Here is a 19,818-nt window from a genome sequence, read left to right as displayed (position 1 = left end):
AGGAGTGGAGGGGGTCTGTTCTGAATTCGTTCAGAGCTTCCACCCTCACCGGATCAGAGTCCTCCACCAAAGTATTGGATAAATCCGAAAAAATAATCCTTTGATTGTTTCTATATCTACCCCAATTCTTTGTTCTTGGATATAGAGTGTTGTAAAATTCATCTAGTTAATAGGGTATGTTTTTCCTTATCATAGTTCTTAATGTCTTTTTGTATTTTGTTAATCTTTTTTTTCTGTTCAAAGGTGTTGAAGGTAGCTATTGTACTGTTGATTTCATCAAGAAGGTGTATTATCCTCTAATATGACTTTTTCTAGCTCAGCAATTTCTTCTAGCTCCTTATTTATTTATTTATTTATTTATTGGTTTGTATAGCGCTGGAATCAACTCTCAGTGGAGTATCTCTGCGCTTTGACACCTGTAGAACACCAAGAAATAAATGTGGGAGGAAATTAAATTTCATTTTTAAACAGTATTGTTTTCAATTGTTTACGGAATTTTAGATGATCTGTACAAGTGATAGAGGAAGTTTGTTCCAGAGGGTAGGTCCTGCTATGGAAAGCGCCTTACTCCCGTGTCTGGCTTTCTTAGCCCGTGGTACCTGCAAAAGGAAATCATTGCTGGACCTAAGAGATCGAGTGGGGGTGTAAGGGACAAATTTATTTTTCAAATAGGCAGGTCCTTGGCCATTTAGGCACTTGTGAATCAAACAACATGTTTTAAATTTCTTTCTCTGACGGACAGAAAGCCAGTGTAATTGGTCAAGAAGGGGTTTGGAGGCAATTCTAGGAGGGGCATTAAGAACCAAGCGGGCCGCCGTATTCTGGATGACTTGTAGTCTATCCAATACCCCTTCATTGGCGGCAAGCAGTAGACCATTACAATAGTCAATCCTGCTTAGAACAAGTGCCTGGACTAAAGTTCTCCTCACCGAATCAGGCAGAAGAGGAAAGACCTTGCGCAGTAGGCTGATGGTATGAAAGCATATACCTGAGATATAATTCACATGTTGCTTGAAAGTCAGATCTTGATTCAGACGGACCCCTAGGTTCTTTACAATCGACTTGGGTTCGGGAACAACACCCAAGCTGCTGGGCCACCAGTCTGGAGACCAAAGCAGTTTATCTTCCCCAAACAACATAACCTCAGTTTTACTGACGTTGCACTGAAGGCAGTTGGCCGACATCCATTGTGCCACTGCCTTCATACCAGCTGAAAAGGAGCTCTTCACTTCAGCGGAGATGGTTTTGAACGGGAAGAGGAGCTGCGTGTCATCAGCATATGACACGGGGATGAAACCGTACTTACGCATCACTCTTGCCAGGGGTGCCACATAGATGTTAAAAAGAGTAGGGCTCAAACAAGAGCCCTGTGGCACCCCTTTGGAAATCTCTACCTCCGCTGACCGATATGCACCCAAGGTGACACTCTGGGTGCGGTCGGATAGGAAGCTTTTTAGCCAAGCAAGGGCTTTGTTTTTGATCCCGGCGTTCGACAACCTTTCTGTCAAGATGGAATGTGACACGGTGTCGAACGCCGCTGATAGATCTAACAAAACCAGGATCACTGAAAAACCCCTGTCTTGGTACATGTGCAGGTCGTCAGTCACGGATACCAAGGTGGATTCTGTACTATGCCTTGGCCTAAACCCAGACTGGGAATAGTCAAGAACGTCTGCCAGTTCGATATATCTGGATAGATGGAAATTAACATGCTTTTCAGATATTTTCCCAAGAAAAGGTAGCAGTGAGACTGGCCTTAAATTGGTCAATTCCGTCCAAGGAATGGCGGTGTTCTTCCTAATGGGTCTGAAAAGGGCTCGTTTCCAATTTTCAGGGACATGGCCGGAGGTGAGAGAAAAATTCACAAGTTGCTCAAAAACAGGGCAAAGCTGCCCTGCTAAAGCAGGTATAATCCTGGCTGGGATAATATCCTCCGGGCTCCCACTTTTTATACTGGTCATCAGTGTCAAAATTTCCTCCCCAGAAATGGGGGGAAAAGATTCCAGAGAAAATATATCCTGCTTCCACTCTGTATCAGCCTGAGAGAGTGTTGTTATTGAGGAAACCTTATCATTACCAGCATTAATTATTTTTTCATAGATCTTATCAATTTTTGTGGTGAAGATATTGGATATCTCATCACACAACTGCTGGGATGCTATTTCTATAGATTCGCAAGCTGTAGGTTTAACAAAAGATTGCAGAATCTGATAGAGAACTCTGGGGGAGTTTCCAGCCTCGGCAATTTGCGCTGTTATGTGTGACTTTCGAGCTGTCCGAATTGCCTTATGGTAGATAGAAAGTGAATCCCAGTATCTTTTTTTATCTTCTACCAAATGGGTGGTTCTCCATCTCTTCTCTAGCTTCCTCGCAGAAAGTTTTAAGGTTCTTAAGTGATCAGAAAACCACACTTCCTGTTTAGCAGCTGGTCGAGGTTTAAAATGTCTCAATGGGGCTATTTTATCAATGGCTATTTTAGTCGCCTTGTTGAATTTAATTAATGCCATGTAAATATTATCACTGGGAAGGATAATGGGCATAATAAACTTCTCTTCAAAGGAGCTCTCTTACAGCTGTGTTCAATCACAGTGTCAATGCCCAACCCCATCCAGTGGCGTGAACAAGTCATAATCGGAATTTTGGGTCTTGTGTGAAGATGGCTGGAACGTTATGGATGTGAAGGCCTAATAGAATTATGTTGGATTTCAAATATTCTGTCAATATGGGAGCATGTAGGTTGGTGCAATTTATTTTCTTTAGTTTCTCAAGTTTGTCACGGAGAACCCTTGCTGTGCTTGGTGCAGGAGTGATAGGGTTAGAGGAAGAGGATAGGAGAAAAGGACCACTCTAAAAAAAAATCATGTAATCATCCGAGTAATATGGAGATTCCCTGGATAACATAATGTATAAATTAATTACACATAATGTGTCATGAAAATTAACAGAATTTGTAAAAGGTCGGGAAAGACCACCTCTCGCAACCAGGCGGTTTCTCAAGGTAACAGGAACAAACTACAGGAGGCAACATGTGAACCTAGTTGAGACCTGGGTAATACGTGTATACAACAAAAAACAATGTCTCAACAGGTGGTATTTAAAGTCAATAATGTAAGATTATGCATAACAGTTGCAAGAAAGAAGTGGAAACAGGGAGGCATCAATGATTTATGCAATAATTGCTAAGAGCAGTTTACATTCAACACTAGATTAAGAAAAGTAGCTCTTATTACATTAAATAAGAATGTAACTTGTACAACTTGTGCACAATTGTACTTGTGAAAAAGGTGAATGGCGCAAAATGAAAAGTGGAACCAGCGAAAAATGCTGCAAGAGAACAGTGATATCAATATTTATAAAATAAACATTAGTAATGGTCAAATGTCATTAGATAACAACATAAGAAGAGTCAATTGATTAATAAACCATGAGAAGAATGCACCAAACAATAGTTCAAGAAAGTCAATGGCTTTTTGAGCTGATATCAGTTCAGGTCATCATCAGGACCAGGTTACAAATTATTTTGAGTGCTAGGGAGAGGAGTGAGAATATAAGAAATGATGGAAATCAGATAATGTGGAGGGCTGGAATAGCTGCAAGAGAAAGTGAGAGGGGAAATTAGTACCTACATAGAATTAGAATGGCAAAAATGGTAGGGCCAGCATGTGGGGCACCTGGCTGGTGTGCCAAGGAATGAAGGTGATAGCGAATCACCTGATGAATCAGGTTAGGAGATCTGGGAAGGGAAGGAGCCGCTATCAGGGATGTTGTAAAAAATGGCTTGGAAATTAAGTGCCTGTGGCTGGGAGTCCAGCGCGTAATGTATCACAGTGAGGAAAAACATGTGAACTCACCAATCAGTTCATTGGTATTATTTGTAAAAAATGACCATGAGGAGGTGGGGTGCCTGAGGTTTACGTTCTGTGGGGAGTTTTGGATCGATGAAGGGGGTCGAGTAACGGTATCAGAAGTCCTGCATCTTGGCTGAATAGGCGTCCAGTGGAAGCGCCTGAGGATGTGTATTAGATGCATGATTAAAATCATGGAGAGCCAGGGTAACATTTGTTTATGGCACAGAGACCGTGTCATGGGAATAATACCTTATGGTGCTGTTATTGGAGTGGCATCAGTAAAATGGTATCGCTCCACCGGGAGCGGATGGAAGGCCAAAGACTCTGCGAAGCACCAGCGTGAGTCCATGCAAGCCCGGGAAACTAAGCTGTATTGAATGCAGACGATCCAGGACACCTGGCAATCGTCATAACGTATTGCGTGTGATCCAGGGGGCAGGGCCAATTGTAAAAGGAATTAATGGTCAAGTTAGAAAGGGAAGAAGGGCGGCAGTGTGAAGGAAGAATGTTTAGAAGGCAATAAGTAAGAGACAAGAGATGAAAAGAACATAGCTATATGTCACAATATGCCAGGTTAATAGATAATCCAAAGAAACCGGAAACATGAATTATTGATTGAGATGAGACCGTGCCTACACATTTGTAAAGAAAAGACATTTTAGGCAGATTATAGGTGGTGCCATAGATTATCAACATATAACTCATTTCATCTGAAGTTGTTATCTAATGAAATCGGACCATTATAAAGGTTTTGTTTGTAAATATTGATTTCACTGGTCCCTTGCTCAGTTTTTCGCTGGTTCCACTTGTCACTTTGCGCCGTTTCCATTTTTCACGAGCACAATTGTGCACAAGTTGTACAGGTTACATGCTCACTTATGTAAAACAGTTCTTCTTTTCTAAATCTAGTGTTGCAATTATTACATACATCATCATGGGGTAGAGAGAAGGTGGCCTAAAGGCTAGGGTAGTTGACCTCAAATCGGGGGAACCGGGTTCCAGTCTCGACCTTGGCGCTGAACATCCTGTGATTCTGGATAAATCACGTAATCTTCCTGTAGCTAACAAAAATAATGAATGTGTCCTTAAGTAAAGCAACTGGTGCTTTGTAAAGCTCTCTGTTACCTTATACTGAGTCAAGTTTGCGCTATATAAAACTCTGTAAAAAAAAAAACAATGCCTCCCTGTTTCCACTTCTTTCTTTCAACTGTTATGCATGCTTTTTTCCGTGGTCAGTGGTGTTTTGACTAGTGTTCACAGGAAGCGCTGGGATGCCTCCGGGTAGCCATGCACTATACAAGTGCGTATTCATTCATTCATTCATGTCCTTAAATAATTGCCTTTAAATACTATCTGTTAAGACATTGTTTCTTGTTGTATCCACTTATTAAAAAATCAATTGGGGAATGGATCACTTGTCCTGAGTAACCAGGGTTTGTTGATTTTCGTATAATGTACCGATAAAAAACCCTCATTCACGTACAGAGGCTGGGGTGGGGGTATATCTTAATTCTCCGCCTATCTCTTAAAAATGTGACAGCATCATAGGGTTAGTCCTCATGCTTCCTCCACCCGGAGGTAAACCACTGGTTAGTGCAGTAGAAATCAGTGATAGTGGATAACTGGGTAGATGAAAAAATAGGTTAAAAAGCTTGTATAGCCAGATAGAAAAGAATTTTAATGGGTCTGGGTTCGAACTTCTTCAAAATTGTTTCGTGCGTCGGAAGGGAGATTAGGAGTCTTCCGCACTATAAAATGTCCATAAAAAGGTCGACATGTTTCAGCCCTATTTATTGCCCAAGGGGGTTAGGTAGGCTTTCTTCAGGGCCTAGAAAAAATATTGATAGAGACCATGTGTTGTCAAGGTTTATTTAGGTCAAGGTGTGTTCACCAGACTCTTTTAAGGTCAGATAGTACCTGTAGATTGAAGTGAGGAAACAAGACAAACAAACATACACAGAGAACGTCAGTTGTACATTCTCCAAACATTTGTGCTGTCCACGTGCATGGATAGAGAAGTAACTAAAAAATGGCAATTGTTTTACAAATGACAAGACTTTCACTCAGTCCCATTTTGGCAAAGGATCTCACTTTGTTCTCTGGTGGTTAAGTCAGATTTCAAAGTTGATAAAAAAAGTGATTAAAGTTTCAATTCGATCTAGGTTAAATGTCTTATCAACATATTGTGCGAGGGGTGATGCTTTTGTTGCTATCAAGACTCACTAATGAATAGATGTAATCTCATTATATCGATGGATTTATCCCCGAGTACTGCTATATATTAGTGTAACCCTAGGACACATGGTACTCGTTGGTAACAACTTTACTTTATAATGTATACTTTTAGGGCCATGTCTCTTTTCGCCCCGACTATGCTGTGCATCTGCGTGTTTTCCAAGTTTAATCTCTTGTAATCATGTGTTGAAGGAAAAACAATTAAGCAACACGTTTGAGTTATAAGGATGCCTGTACTCCGTGCTTTCGACTCTGACCAGTTACCTCATTACTATCTTACTGCGCCCCTTCTCATTAATTATATTAATTTGATTTATCGGTCTTTCTTACAGCGTGTGTCTTATACACCTTGTGTTAGCCCCTCGCTAAGCCTTTTAACTAAGACACTCACTCGGCATGCCGTGCACTTGCCTGCCTGTCGTGTCTCAAAACCTTACCTTGCATTATGGTGTGGACGTGTGTTTAGGGAAGTACAGTTTGTTACACGCATTGCCAAAAGAACCTATGTGCCTTCTTCAATGATTCCTATTCAGATCATGCTATGCCCCTTCTTATATACATTTAAAGTCTTTGCCCACATCGCGCACAAGTCATGCACCTCCATGACAATCCCTGTTTTCGCAAACCTTATTCCTTTAGTGTTTTTGGATCAACAGGCGGCCATGGGATTTGGTTCCTGGTGAATGATAAACACTGCGTGAAATATTTACAATTAGCTCTTGTAATACGTTACGGTTTTGTTGTCCAGTTCTCTCATGGTGACTCTTCTTCTACCTATTGTGCAGGTGTAGCACAACTTGTGCTGACTCTACCTCTGGGGGCCCGGTTAGGGGTAGCTTCCAGTTCTTTTAAATAAAGAACAACATAGTTAGATGAAAGACTATGCCTGGATTCTGAAGAAAGGCGCACAAGGTATTTTTAGTCTCTTGCTGTAGGTATGTTTTTATAAAAAATAAAAAAAAACTGACATGGTATGCAAAGTTTATTTTTGATTAAAGAATTCTAATACTATATCCTCGTTCTATCTTTTGGTGGGGAAATAATTTATAGGAGTGGAAATGATCAGTTCAACTGTACTTTCTGTGTAGGTAGGTATTTGGACTATGTTCCACGTTTTCTTTCAGATATTGGGTCACATTCAGAAACTGTGGGTAGTCTTTTTAATAATTCTGGCATCACTGATGGGGCTTTATGATTTATTGTAGTGTTGACGTGGCTCAGTGATTATTCGTATGGCATAGGATGAGTAGGTTTCTTTGCTTACTTTGTCAGAAGGACTCTTTTTAGTGATTTAGGCTTAGCCATGGAATGTTGTCATTGAGCCCAAGGTCATTGGTTCGTAAGCGATGGACCCATCTCTGTTCTTTTTCGAATAGTACCTTTTCTGCATTGTGGTTATTTGTAGCAAGGGTTTCAAGAATGACCCATTTCAAGTCATTCACTGTATGTTTTGCTTCTATGAAGTAATTGCTCATTTTTGTCACGTTTCCTTTGCATTTAACATTGCTCTTGTGTTCACATATTCTCTGTTTGACTTTGCAACACGTCATTCCAGGGTAACGTAAGTCACATGGGCAGGTGATCATGTAGATTGCGTGGGTTGTATTGAATATGGCTGAGATACCCGCCACCCCCTCTCAACACAATCCCCAAAGGAGGGAAACAGGAAACAGTTCTTGAAGTTTTTGGAAGAGGGAGGGAGTGACCCTCCCGGCCGTATTTATTAAAACAAAATTAAAACATTAAATCAACATTTTCATATTATGTACAATTTCATTACCACATTGCGATGTTTGGCTAACCTTAACAGATTCTCTAATACAGAGGTTCTCCTAGCCGAACTAACATCCTACAAACATTTACTTGAAATTATGAAATTGTACATCCTAACGTTTAAGGGCCAACGGCAAGGTCGTAACCGGTGTCAAGATCCCTAACCAGAAATACCCCCCCCACTTGTGAGGGGCGACAGCACTGAGGCGTACCTCAAGTGCAACTACCAATTTCCCTTTGACTTGACGGGGGCACCAATAAAACTCGACGCCACTTAAAGGTCGTTCGAGGACTCGTGTGAGGTATCTAGAAGGTAGCGTAGACCCCCCCCCAAACCCCGCACAACTTACCACATCTGCCGTCGCAGACGTCACTGGCCCCGGGAAATTCCCCAGGAGGGGGCTGTAACCCCTCCTACACAGGAAGGGGCCTTGACCGCCTTTCCTTTTCTTTCGGCGACCCATCCTTAGAAGGGACCGCCTCCCCGTTGAGGGGCCAATGGCCACCTCTCCCGAGCGCTCCCATCTGTGTTGGGTGACGCCCACTCATAGGGATCTTCCAATTAGTGCTCACCGATCATGACCTTACCGCCACAGGCCGGATAGTTGACCGGCTATCCGGACCCCCCACAAAGCTCCTACCTAAAGGTCATGTTTTAACGTTTTTAACCATGCTAAGAAGTCTCCTATGAGTAACTCATTCCCCACCCGAGACAAATGCACACCATCCCCCAAATACATACTGTCATCATTAATACAGCCATGCGAAATAGAATGCAATGTCCTGGAACGGAACAACCTACTCACTTTGTTATTAAGCTTTCTCACAGAGTGATTCAAAGCAGGAACAGAAATAGCCCCTCGCCACACCTTTCGTGGGATCATATGGGACCACGCAATTGTGCACCCCGGAACTCTCCTCGCCAACCAACTTACAGTGGAAAGCATTGCCTCCAGGAGAAGTCGTCTACCGGTGGTGACCAAATCATTGCCCCCTAGATGCACTATGATTATAGACGGCGGTGACCTCGTCCGCCCTAACAAACCCTCAAAAAATGCTTGAAACTGGTCAATACAGAGCCCGCCTCTTCCGTAGAAGGACACCCTGTACCCGTATTCCCCAGCTACGTGAATCATGTCACCTGCTTTGAATACGTCCGCGGCACGCCTCACGTATGAGTGGCCCACGACCCACACCTCCTTCTTCACAGCCGGTGATGTCTGACCGCTGGCCCGGTGTTGGGTCGACTGCATAGTCCGCCCCGCCTCGTAGGCTTGCGCAACTGAAAACCAAACAAAGACAAGAAGCGTGAGTGCATCATTACAGCTTCACAACATGTGCAACCGCACATACCTCTTATAACACTTGGAGGACCAACGCCCCACTCGTTTCACTTGTTCAACATTAAGACCCCTAGCTGTAGCTTCCGTAGCAGCCCCTATCCGAAAGGAATGGGTCCCAAACTCGCCCGGGTTCAAGCCCGCAGCGGCAATTGACATCGCAAGCACCCGCTGAAACTGAAATTTCGTCAGTGGGGTGGCGTCCGCGTGTCTCAACAAGGTCCCCCCCCATGATGCCACCCTTCGTGCTAGGTAGTTTTCTAAACACTTTACCGGACACATGGAGGACCCGGGAATCCTGCGTATGATTATGCAGTCACCCATCCCATCTTGATCGGTCTTGGACCTGACAAAGGAGACAGTCATTGTCTCTCCTCTGATCTGAACGTGTTCCTGGCACAAACCCCCTGTCACATCCCGTTTGTTCCTTGCCACCAGTTCGCTTACCCGCATCGCTCCATGAAATGCCAGCGTAAAAGCGGCTCGGAACAACACCGTCTCAAACTGAGATGAACATGTGGCAGGGAGTGTGGCCAACAACTGGGCCAACCTATCCAAACCTATCGGGCGCCTCTCATCTACTCTGCGACCCTCAAGGCGTTGCCACCCACGCAGCGCTTTCTGTACAACGAAAGACGCTGTCGGGTCCTGGATACCATGAGCCCTGGCAACAAAGGAAATGGCAGCACGATGCCTCTGGGCCGTAGCCACCGATTTCCCAGCCCTACGTAAGGACATCAGAAAATTCACTACCCATTCCTCGTGGCCCCAAAGCCCCTCTCCATCAGTCCCCAAAAAGGCTAAATAGGACCGAAACGCCCCTTCATATGCCTTCCTTGTCCTTGGTGCTAGGCTCTCCCCCACGAGGTGACGAAGTTCGGGGCACCGAGAGACCAGAGAGCTTCGGGAAAGGGTGCCGGCTCTGGGTCCGCTGTGGGAAGGAAACCCGAGAAAGCCTGCATATGAAAACGAGACAGTGCATCAGCCGCCTGATTCATTACCCCCGGGACATGTTTTGCTCTGAATAGCACATTCAGTTGCATACACAGTAAAACAATTTCTTTGAGCAGTCTTAAAATCAGTTTACATCGTGCTGCCTGGCTATTGATGCACTCGACCACGGTCATATTGTCAGACCAAAATACCACAGAGTGATCTTTGAACCCTTCGGGCCAGGTTCTTAGGGCCACCAAAATGGGGAAAAGTTCCAAGAAAGCAATATTACTCGTCAGTCCATTGTCATGCCACCATGCCGGCCATCTTTGTGCCGACCATTTTGTGCCGAAGATGGCACCAAAACCTATGCTACCTGCCGAATCTGTCCATAGCCCCAGCTCTTCAGAGGACACGGCCGGTTTTTTCCAGACGACTCGACCATTAAAATCCGCCAGAAATGCTAACCAAATGCGCATGTCCTGGCGGACCTCAGCCGATAGTCTCGTGCGATGATGACCCTCCTTTAGGCCGACCATAGCTTGGGCAATTGAACGGGAAAAGGGGCGGGCCATCGGTATAACCCTCAGGGCAAAATTCAACTGTCCCACCAACTGCTGTAATTGATGCAGCGTAACTTTAGATCCATTTATACACATTTGCAGGGCTGCCCTGAACTTCCCCACTTTGTCAGCTGGTAAACGAAAACAACCCTCACTGGAGTCTAACTCGATCCCCAGAAACTCGAGGCAAGTCGCAGGACCCACCGTCTTACCTGGTGCCAATGGCACACCAAACTGCTTCATTAATACACAAAATTCGGCCAAGGCCTGGCCACATTCGAGATCCCCGGCTGCCCCAAGGAACAGAAAGTCATCAAGGTAATGCATTACATGTTGGAAACCCGTCCTCTTTGTAAAGACCCATTGTAGAAAACTACTGAATTTCTCGAAATAGGCACAAGATATAGAGCACCCCATCGGCATACACCTATCCATGTAATAATGACCCTGAAACATGAAACCTAGGAGACGCTGGTCGTCTGGGTGTACCGGGAGCAATCGGAACGCTGACTCGATATCCGACTTCGCCATCAGCGCCCCGGGCCCCAGGCGATTCAAAATGGCTACGGCCTCATCGAAAGATGCGTACCGCACCGAACACACTTCTGGGTCTATTGCATCATTTACAGAAAGACCACGTGGAGCTGATAAATTATGAATCAGTCGGAACTCACCCGGGTCCTTCTTGGGGACCACCCCTAAAGGAGAACAAACAAAACTCTGCACCGGGGGTACACTAAACGGGCCGGCAACCCGACCTCGAGTAACCTCTTTCCGGATCTTATCCTGTACCACGGTCGTATGCTGCAGGACCGAAAGTTGATTTTTACACTTCTCCACACCCTGAAAGTCCCCTACTGGGATGCGGAAACCATACGAAAACCCGTTCCGCAGCACCCCAGCAGAAGTACGATCCGGGTATTCACTGAGCCAGGGAATCATCGCCAAGGTATCAATCGGGGTAGGTAAAGGCGCCCCTCGGACTATGTTAGACCTGTTTGGCGCCTCCTCTACCCCCGTTATCACCCGTTTTGGCTCTGCACGTGGACTCAGGATGGGACGACCCGCACCCACTACATTCATGTTTAAATTTACACGATCCCTGGGGCCTAGTACATTTACCTCTGTTGAAATTCCAGCAGAACCCCCTTTTCCCTGTATTGCTGGCAGGTCTCGAGTAATCGTCGGTACCCGTACCTGATCGAAAGGGCGTCCCCGCATATTGGCGGGAGGATTCGCCAACATTACCCCCTACCAATGGCATTTTCAACATACCTGTCTCCTTCATTTTATCCCATGTCAAAGAATCGTAACAATCCCAGGTTAAGCTTTTATTATGCTCTTTAGCCTTTCTAAAAAGATTATCGTAGCAGAACCAATGGTTACCCTGGTGTGACGTCGAGTACCCCATGATTCGCGACTGATAGGTCGGCAACTCGGAAAGCAACTCGGGCCTACGTTCCCCTAAGATCGACGTAAAAATCCCCCATGCTTTGCCCCAATTGCCAATATTCTCATTCACTTTAAAGGCGGCCATTTTTGCGCGCCAAACACTCGGATGCATGAGGTCTTTCTGGCCCTTAACATGCTCCACCTCATAATGATCAACAAGCAACGAGAAGATGTTCACATATTCCCCCGCCCAAATCTTCTCTTTAATTGCCAAAGGCACATGTTGACCCAACCTTTCTCTACGAGAGGGTGCTGACTCATCCCTCGCAATCGGCAATGGCCGCTTACCTGCACCGGACGCTGCCTCTGCGGTCGTAATCGTCCCTTGTGGCTTGTCAACTACTGCAGCCGGCGCGGACACCTTGGCTGCCTCCCGTTTCTCACGCAGTTGCTTCATCAGCGCCTGCGCGTCGACAGCCGTGGCGCCCTCACTACCTTCGCCCAACCACGCTGCAAGTTGTGCTGCCAGCTCGGGCGGCATATCTTCATTGGACACCGGGGTGACCACCACGGGAATCGGATTCCCCTCCACGGGTACTGGGGTTGGCGCTTCGAGCGGGGTACGGGGAACCGGGACGTCTCCCCCAGCTGGTCCCCTCCTTGGCCTCTTGGCTCTCCCTCCTGGGGCTGCTCCAGCCGAAGGACGTTCCGGCCCCCCTTCCCCCTCTCTCTCCGCCACCCGCTTCTTCAGCTCGGTCATCTCCTTCATGAGGACCCGAAGCATCTGTTCAGTCGTCATTCTCTTTCCGCCTTTCTTGGGCATTTCTCCGACAGAGTATCTGTAAGACAAAAGAAAGATTACAACGCTCAAAATTGGCTCTTCGTTCCGTCTCGAGCTCACGTGCAGCGAGGAGGTGCAGCTTCAGAGCACAGGAACAAGAGGATGCCTTCTGGTCTTGCGTCCCCTTTTATCCGTCTTCAGGGCGGGCGTAAACCCGCCCCTGCCTGCCCCGAGGGCGTGGCCAGCCGCGTCAGTGTCTAGGCCAGCCCACTCTAGGGTGGGAAAAAGCGCGCCCCGGCTACGCCGCTTCGGGCATACCAGCCGAGACACGCCTCCCGCCCAAGATGGCTTCCCGGGGGGATCGTGGTACTCTGCCATACGTGCGGGGGGACCGAGTGGTCGCCCCTTTCCAATTTGTGTGGTACCTGATTGTCCATTTGAAATCTGGAAGCCGTTGTAAGGTTTTAGTTGCCGTGGTCAAATTGCATACAGAACAAGAGCTGCGTGGGTAATGTCCCAAAACTGGGGGGGTTATTCAATAGTTGAGGTGTCTCTTCTCCTCATTTTTGTGGCAGCATTCTGGTATATACCAGGATGTCTTTGAGGTTCCTAATTCTTTTGTTAGCGAACTATTTCGGATACAACAACACCATGTACCAGCAATGCCATGGGACTTCCATGGGCAGCACATTTGCCCCCAGCGTGGTAGGGCTATACGTAAGTGACTTCGAAGACACCCACATACAAAACATCGTGAATCACTACCAGCATAGGATCCGGTTTTTTGAAACGCTATATTGATGATATCATCTTAATATGGGAAGGCGACATGGCAAGCCTGGAAGAAGTCCACAGATGGATTAATAACAGGGATGAATGGTTAAAATGAACCTACATGGGAGACAGAAAAAGACTGGACTTCCTAGATATAACCATCTATGCTGAGAATGTAACCTTACAGACCAAGACCTTCTTCAAGCCTACGGCAAAGAACAGTCTGCTCTCCTACAAGAGCTTTCACCCCCAACCGTTAAGGGAGACCCTCGGCTACAGCCAATTTTTATGTTTCAGGCGCAACTGCAACAAAACACAAGACTACAAGAGACAAGCCGAAGACCTGTGTAACAAACGGAGGCACCGCGAATACCCTGAGCAGACTATCAGTAAACTAGTATTTTTTTCAGACAAAACGAATACGACACCAGCTGTAGCAGAATTTTGGTCACCAGTTATTCCTGCAATTATCCTAAAAGAAACAGAGATCCTTCATAAATGTGGATTCGATGTGGCCCCAGAAAAAGAAACAAACGGACAAACATCAGAAACCCTTTCAATCAGACATCAGCATGAGGTACCAACCCAACACTGCAATAATAATCGAGCAAATTCATACAAAGATTTAATTTCAGTTTCAGTTACCAATGAAATAAGGAGAACCTGGACCAAGAATTCTCTGAACCAAGCAAAAGCACCCACCGATATTACATGGGCATGGATAGCAGAGAATCTTAACAGCAAAAAAACAGAGACACCTAATTAAGCGCCCCTTTTAGCAACGGTCTAACCATCTATTCCTGGAACATCGCAGGGAAAACCCATGAAAAACTAGCAACAATCAATAGTGGTTCTACAAGAAACCTGGGCAACCACAAACTTCGACCACCTTGATTTCTTCATATATGATATCCCAGCAGAACCGGTTGCCCTTGGGCATGCAAAAGGAGGGATAGCAATTCTTCTATCCGAAGAATACTACTGGAATCAGGTTATCATACCTACGTACTCTAAGAATTTCCAATGCATAAAGATCAAAATCGGGTCAGACAAGACCAAAAGTTCGAATAAAATGCTCATTTTCAATATTTACATTCCCCTGGGAGCAAAAATGGATGCATTAGCGTTAAACATTCTTGAGGACATTGAAAAGGTGGTTGAAGAACAGGATTTTTCGCTAATGCTCCTAACAGGCGATCTAAACGGGCAAATTTCTAACGACCTACTGGAAAAACAGGAGTCAAGAGAAAAAGAACAAGCACTGGCAATACCCATACCACAATTTCCCCCAGGAAGCAAATCAAACAAGAGAGGGAAAATCATTCTATCATCACTTGCTGTCCAGAATGGAATAATACTAAATGGTAACATCGAAGGAGACATCCCGGCTTCCTACACAAGAAAGGGTGGCCTTAACGCCTTAATTCTTGATGACATTATCTGCAGTTTAGGCCTCTTTGGATCAGCCCATCAACTTCACATCAAGTTCGAGAAAGGAAGCAAACTTGCAATTCTAAAATTAAAAACGGGTCTAATATTGAAACGAACATCTCCAGTGCACATAATGGAATTGCAGAGAACAGCACTGGTAAACCCAGCTCAAGGTCGAGTACCGTGGAATTCCAGATCTTTTGATAAAACCACCCAATTAATCGAGAATCTAAGGGCTAGATGTAGGTAAATCTTATTTACCGATTCATAAATACCGAATTTTACCGATTCGGTATTTATGAATCGGTAAATAAGATGTAGGTAAAAATTCGGTAATTTTTACCGAATCGGTAGGATTCGGTATTTACCGATTCGGTAATTACTGAATCGGTATTTGCCATTGATTGCTATGGGCCTTGAAGCCCATAGGAATCAATAGCAAATAGCGATTCGGTAATTACCGAATCGGTAAAAATATCGAATTGCCAAGGGGGACAGGGTGTCACTTTGACACCCTGTTACACCCCTGTTTCTGGCTTGTGTGCCATGTGACACACATACATGCCCACACATACATGCCCTTAGGGCATGTATGTGTGTCACATGGCATAGGTGTACATGCACAGATGTGCATGTGCACAGGAATACGTTATTTACCACCCAATGGTATTAGGTGGTAAATAACGAATTCTAAAGGCCCTGTAGCACTGTTTAAAGTGCTACCTACATAAGAAATCACAGATTCGGTAATTTTACCTATCGGTAATTTTACTGAATCTGTAAAATTACCGATTCGGTAAAATTACCGAATCTGTATGATTTTGCAACCCCTACATGCCAATGTCCAAATACCGGTCGGAAACGGCCGAAAATCGGTATTTTCGGCTGTTTCCGACCGGTATTTAGACACCTACATCTGGCCCTAAATCTATTCACAATTACCCATTCTTCACATCCAATAATAAACTTTGAAGCAGTGGTAAAGAATCTGGTCAAATTGTTGCAGGAAAGTATAAAACAACAAACGTCAAAAACACAAAATAATAAAAGAGGAATACCGAACCCAGGGCAATGGAATTAAACAAATTAATTAGGGCACAATTTCTCCACTTCTCTGATACAAGAAAACTGGAAATCAACAAGCTAAAAAACTACTGTAGAAGACAAAAAGTAAAAGAAAAACAAAAGATACAGGACAAAAATGGGTTGACTTACAGATAGCAGCAACACAAAAGGACAAACGTGCCTATTGGACTATAATAGCGGTAGAAACGGGAACGAAAAAACCATTAAAAGCAAACCCTGTACCACCTCCAGAATGGGAAACATACATAACCAAACTATACAAGACAAACCTAGGACGCCATTAACGCCAACTAACAGAGGACAGGAAAAAAGCACATACAACGAGGCTCCATCACCACCTCAAATAGAATATTATATAAAAAAGGCAAGATTATTGGCCGCAATGGGTCCAGATCAAATTCCTACTATGGTCCTAAAAAACAATCCAAAGGAGTGGAGCAAGTTTTTAGCACGCCTCTTCAGCCACATATTCAGAACAGGGGAAATTCCAAAGTCCTGGAAGGGTAGTATTGTAATCCAATCCTCAAGAAAGGCTCCAGGCTGCTCCCTTGTAATGACCGGCAGATTGCTCTCCTAGACGCAACTGGGAAGATCTTTGCGGCATCAGTCCTAGATCACATAAAAGAGTGGGCATTTTCAACCGGCTCCATTCCACTTAATCAAGCCGGATTCAGATCCAAACATTCGGTCACAGATAATATTGCAGTACTTCAAACAATACTAGAAAAATATATGACCAAAAAGTCGCAGGTAGTGTACGCAGTCTTTGTCGACTTTACAACTGCCTTCGACAGGGTTGACCGAGACAAGCTTTGGATCAAACTGCAGAAAATGGGAATCCCACAAAACCTCCTCCATCTAATAACATCACTGTACTCTGGGACATGGTGCCAGTCCAAATGGGGAGGGAGAAGGGTCTTACCTGCCCAATATCACCTCCAAACGGCCTGCGTCAAGGGTGCCTTTTAGCTCCCTTATTGTTTTCTCTATACTTGAGCGACCTACCGGAAAACCTTAAGCAAGTCAATAACTTCCCACCTAAGATTGCATTGATTAAAATCCACTGTTTGATGTACGCAGACGATGTAGTAATCCTAGATTTGACTCCATTTGGTCTCCAAAGAAATCTGCTGGCACTCACCAAATACACCGAAGAAAACTATTTAATTCCAAACGTTACCAAAACAAAAATTGTCCCATTCACAGGAAAGAAGAGCTGCGTCAAATATAATTGGACACTAGGGGGATACCATTGGAAATTGTTAAAGAATATATATATCTCAGGAGAATTTCTACTCAGTCCCTGCACAATCAGCCTCACTTGCAAAAAATTGGTCGAAAAGCTGAAGTCCACTTAGGGGCCCTCCAAAGACTTTATTCCTCCACCGGTCAAAGACACTTCTCTTCTCTGTTACAGGTATATAGTTCTAAAATTCCTGTCGTTTTATCATATGCAATAGAACTTATTCCATTAAATGAATGGAAACAAATTGACATCAATGAAGGGAAAATCCTTCAGAAACTAATAAGGATGCTGCAAGCTGCGCCGGTCCAAGCTCTTCGTCTGGAATTATCTCTAGTCAGCTCCTTCGCCAGAGGGATTACAAACATAATTAGATGGGCATATAACTTGGTTCATGTCGACCAAGCATCTTTAAGAGCACTGTTAAAAATATGGACACTTGAGCAAGATTCCACGAAGTATGTGTTTTGGAAAAATCTATCCACTGCTTTAAAATTATCAACTGTTAAATTGGACATGTTAAAATCTTGGTCACCAGCCCAATTGAAACTTTGCCTAAAGCACCTAACCCTAAGGCTAAGTATGAACCTTGACATCCAACATTGTTCCGATCTTTCAACGTATAAACAGTACGCGGACACAATAGTCTTCAAAAAAATGCAACAATATATCGTTTTCAATTTAAACCACGGAGTTAGGCGAAGCACCATTTTATTACGGTTTGGGATACTACCCCTGAAATCCCACACTTTTAAGTGGTTTTTAAAAGAAAGAAGGTCTAATCTCTGTGACTTATGTAAAGGCGGGGTGCAAGATTTGGAACACGTCCTTTTTGCCTGTCCGAACAAGTCTGTTGTAGCAGCCAGATCAAAACAAAATGTAATATAAACTCTGTCCAGAATCTGATTTCCCTCTACAAAGCTCCACCTAATGAATTTGTGTGTATTAATATGTACTTTTTAAAATCATTTTAAAATGTATATTAGATCGATAATTTTATCTGTATAAGTGTAAATTTTATTGTCAAAAATGTGTTGTTCTCGGAAGAGAACTGATTTTTATTTCAGAATTTCAGAATTATTTCAGAATCCGTAAATGTAAAAAGAGGGCCTTAAACCAATACAGAGAAAGCCTTCTAGACACAACCCCAAAGGTACCAGAAAACAATTTAATAACTTGAGTAACCACCTACAGTGCAGCCTCAAATAATGTGAAGAAAATAATCAACAACAACTGGAGAATAATTACTTCAGGATCACTCAGCTGGCAGGTTCGCTAACAAAAGAACTAGGAACCTCAAAGACATCCTGGTACATATCAGACCGCCTCCACAAAAACGAGAAGAAGTGTCACCTCAACTATGCAATAACCCCCCAGTGTTGGGCCATTACCCATGCAGCTCTTGTTCTGTATGCAATTTGACCATGGCAACTGAAACCTTACAACTCCTTCCAGGTTTCAAATGAACAATCAGGTACCACACAAATTTCAATACAACCCACGCAATCTACATGATCACCTGCCCATGTGACTTAGGTTACATTGGAATGACGTGTTGCAAAGTCAATCAGAGAATATGTGAACACAAGAGCAATGTTAAATGCAAAAGAAACGTGACAAAAATGATCAATTACTTCATAGAAGCAAAACATTGAGTGAATGACTTGAAATGGGTCATTCTTGAAACCCTTGCTACAAAAAACCACAATGCAGAAAAGGTACTATTCGAAAAAGAACAGAGATGGGTCCATTCCTTACGAACCAATGACCTTGGGCTCAATGACAACATTCCATGGCTAAGCCTCAATCACTAAAAAGAGTCCTTCTGACAAAGCAAGCAAAAGCACCTACTCATCCTATGCCATACGAATAATCACTGAGCCAGGTCAACACTCCACTAAATCATAAAGCCCCATCAGTGATGCCAGAATGATTACAAAGACTACCCACAGTTTCTGAATGTGACCCAATATCTGAAACAAAACGTGGAACATAGCCCCCCTACTTGCACAGAATGTACAGTTGAACTGATCATTTAATCTCCTATAGATCATTTCTCTAACGAATGATAGAATCGACACAACAAGGATATAGTATTAGAATTCTTTAATCAAAAATAAACTTGGCATACCATGTCCGCTTTTTTTCTTTCATAAAATCATACCTACAACAAGAGACTGAAAATGCATAATGCGCCTTTCTTCAGAATCCATGCATAGTCTTTCATCTAACTATATTGTTCTTTCTTTAAAAGAACTCGAAACGAAAGCTACCCCTAACCTGGCCCGCAGAGGTAGAGTCAGCAAAAGTTGTGCTACACCAGCACAATAGGTAGAAGAAGAGTCACCAAGAGAGAACTGGACAACAAAACCGTAACGTATTACAAGAGCTAATTGTAATTATTTTGCGCAATGTTTAT

This window comes from Lissotriton vulgaris, chromosome 3_1, assembly GCF_964263255.1.
Source record: "Lissotriton vulgaris chromosome 3_1, aLisVul1.2, whole genome shotgun sequence".
Taxonomy (NCBI): domain Eukaryota; kingdom Metazoa; phylum Chordata; class Amphibia; order Caudata; family Salamandridae; genus Lissotriton; species Lissotriton vulgaris.
Note: the sequence above shows the minus strand (reverse complement) of the source record.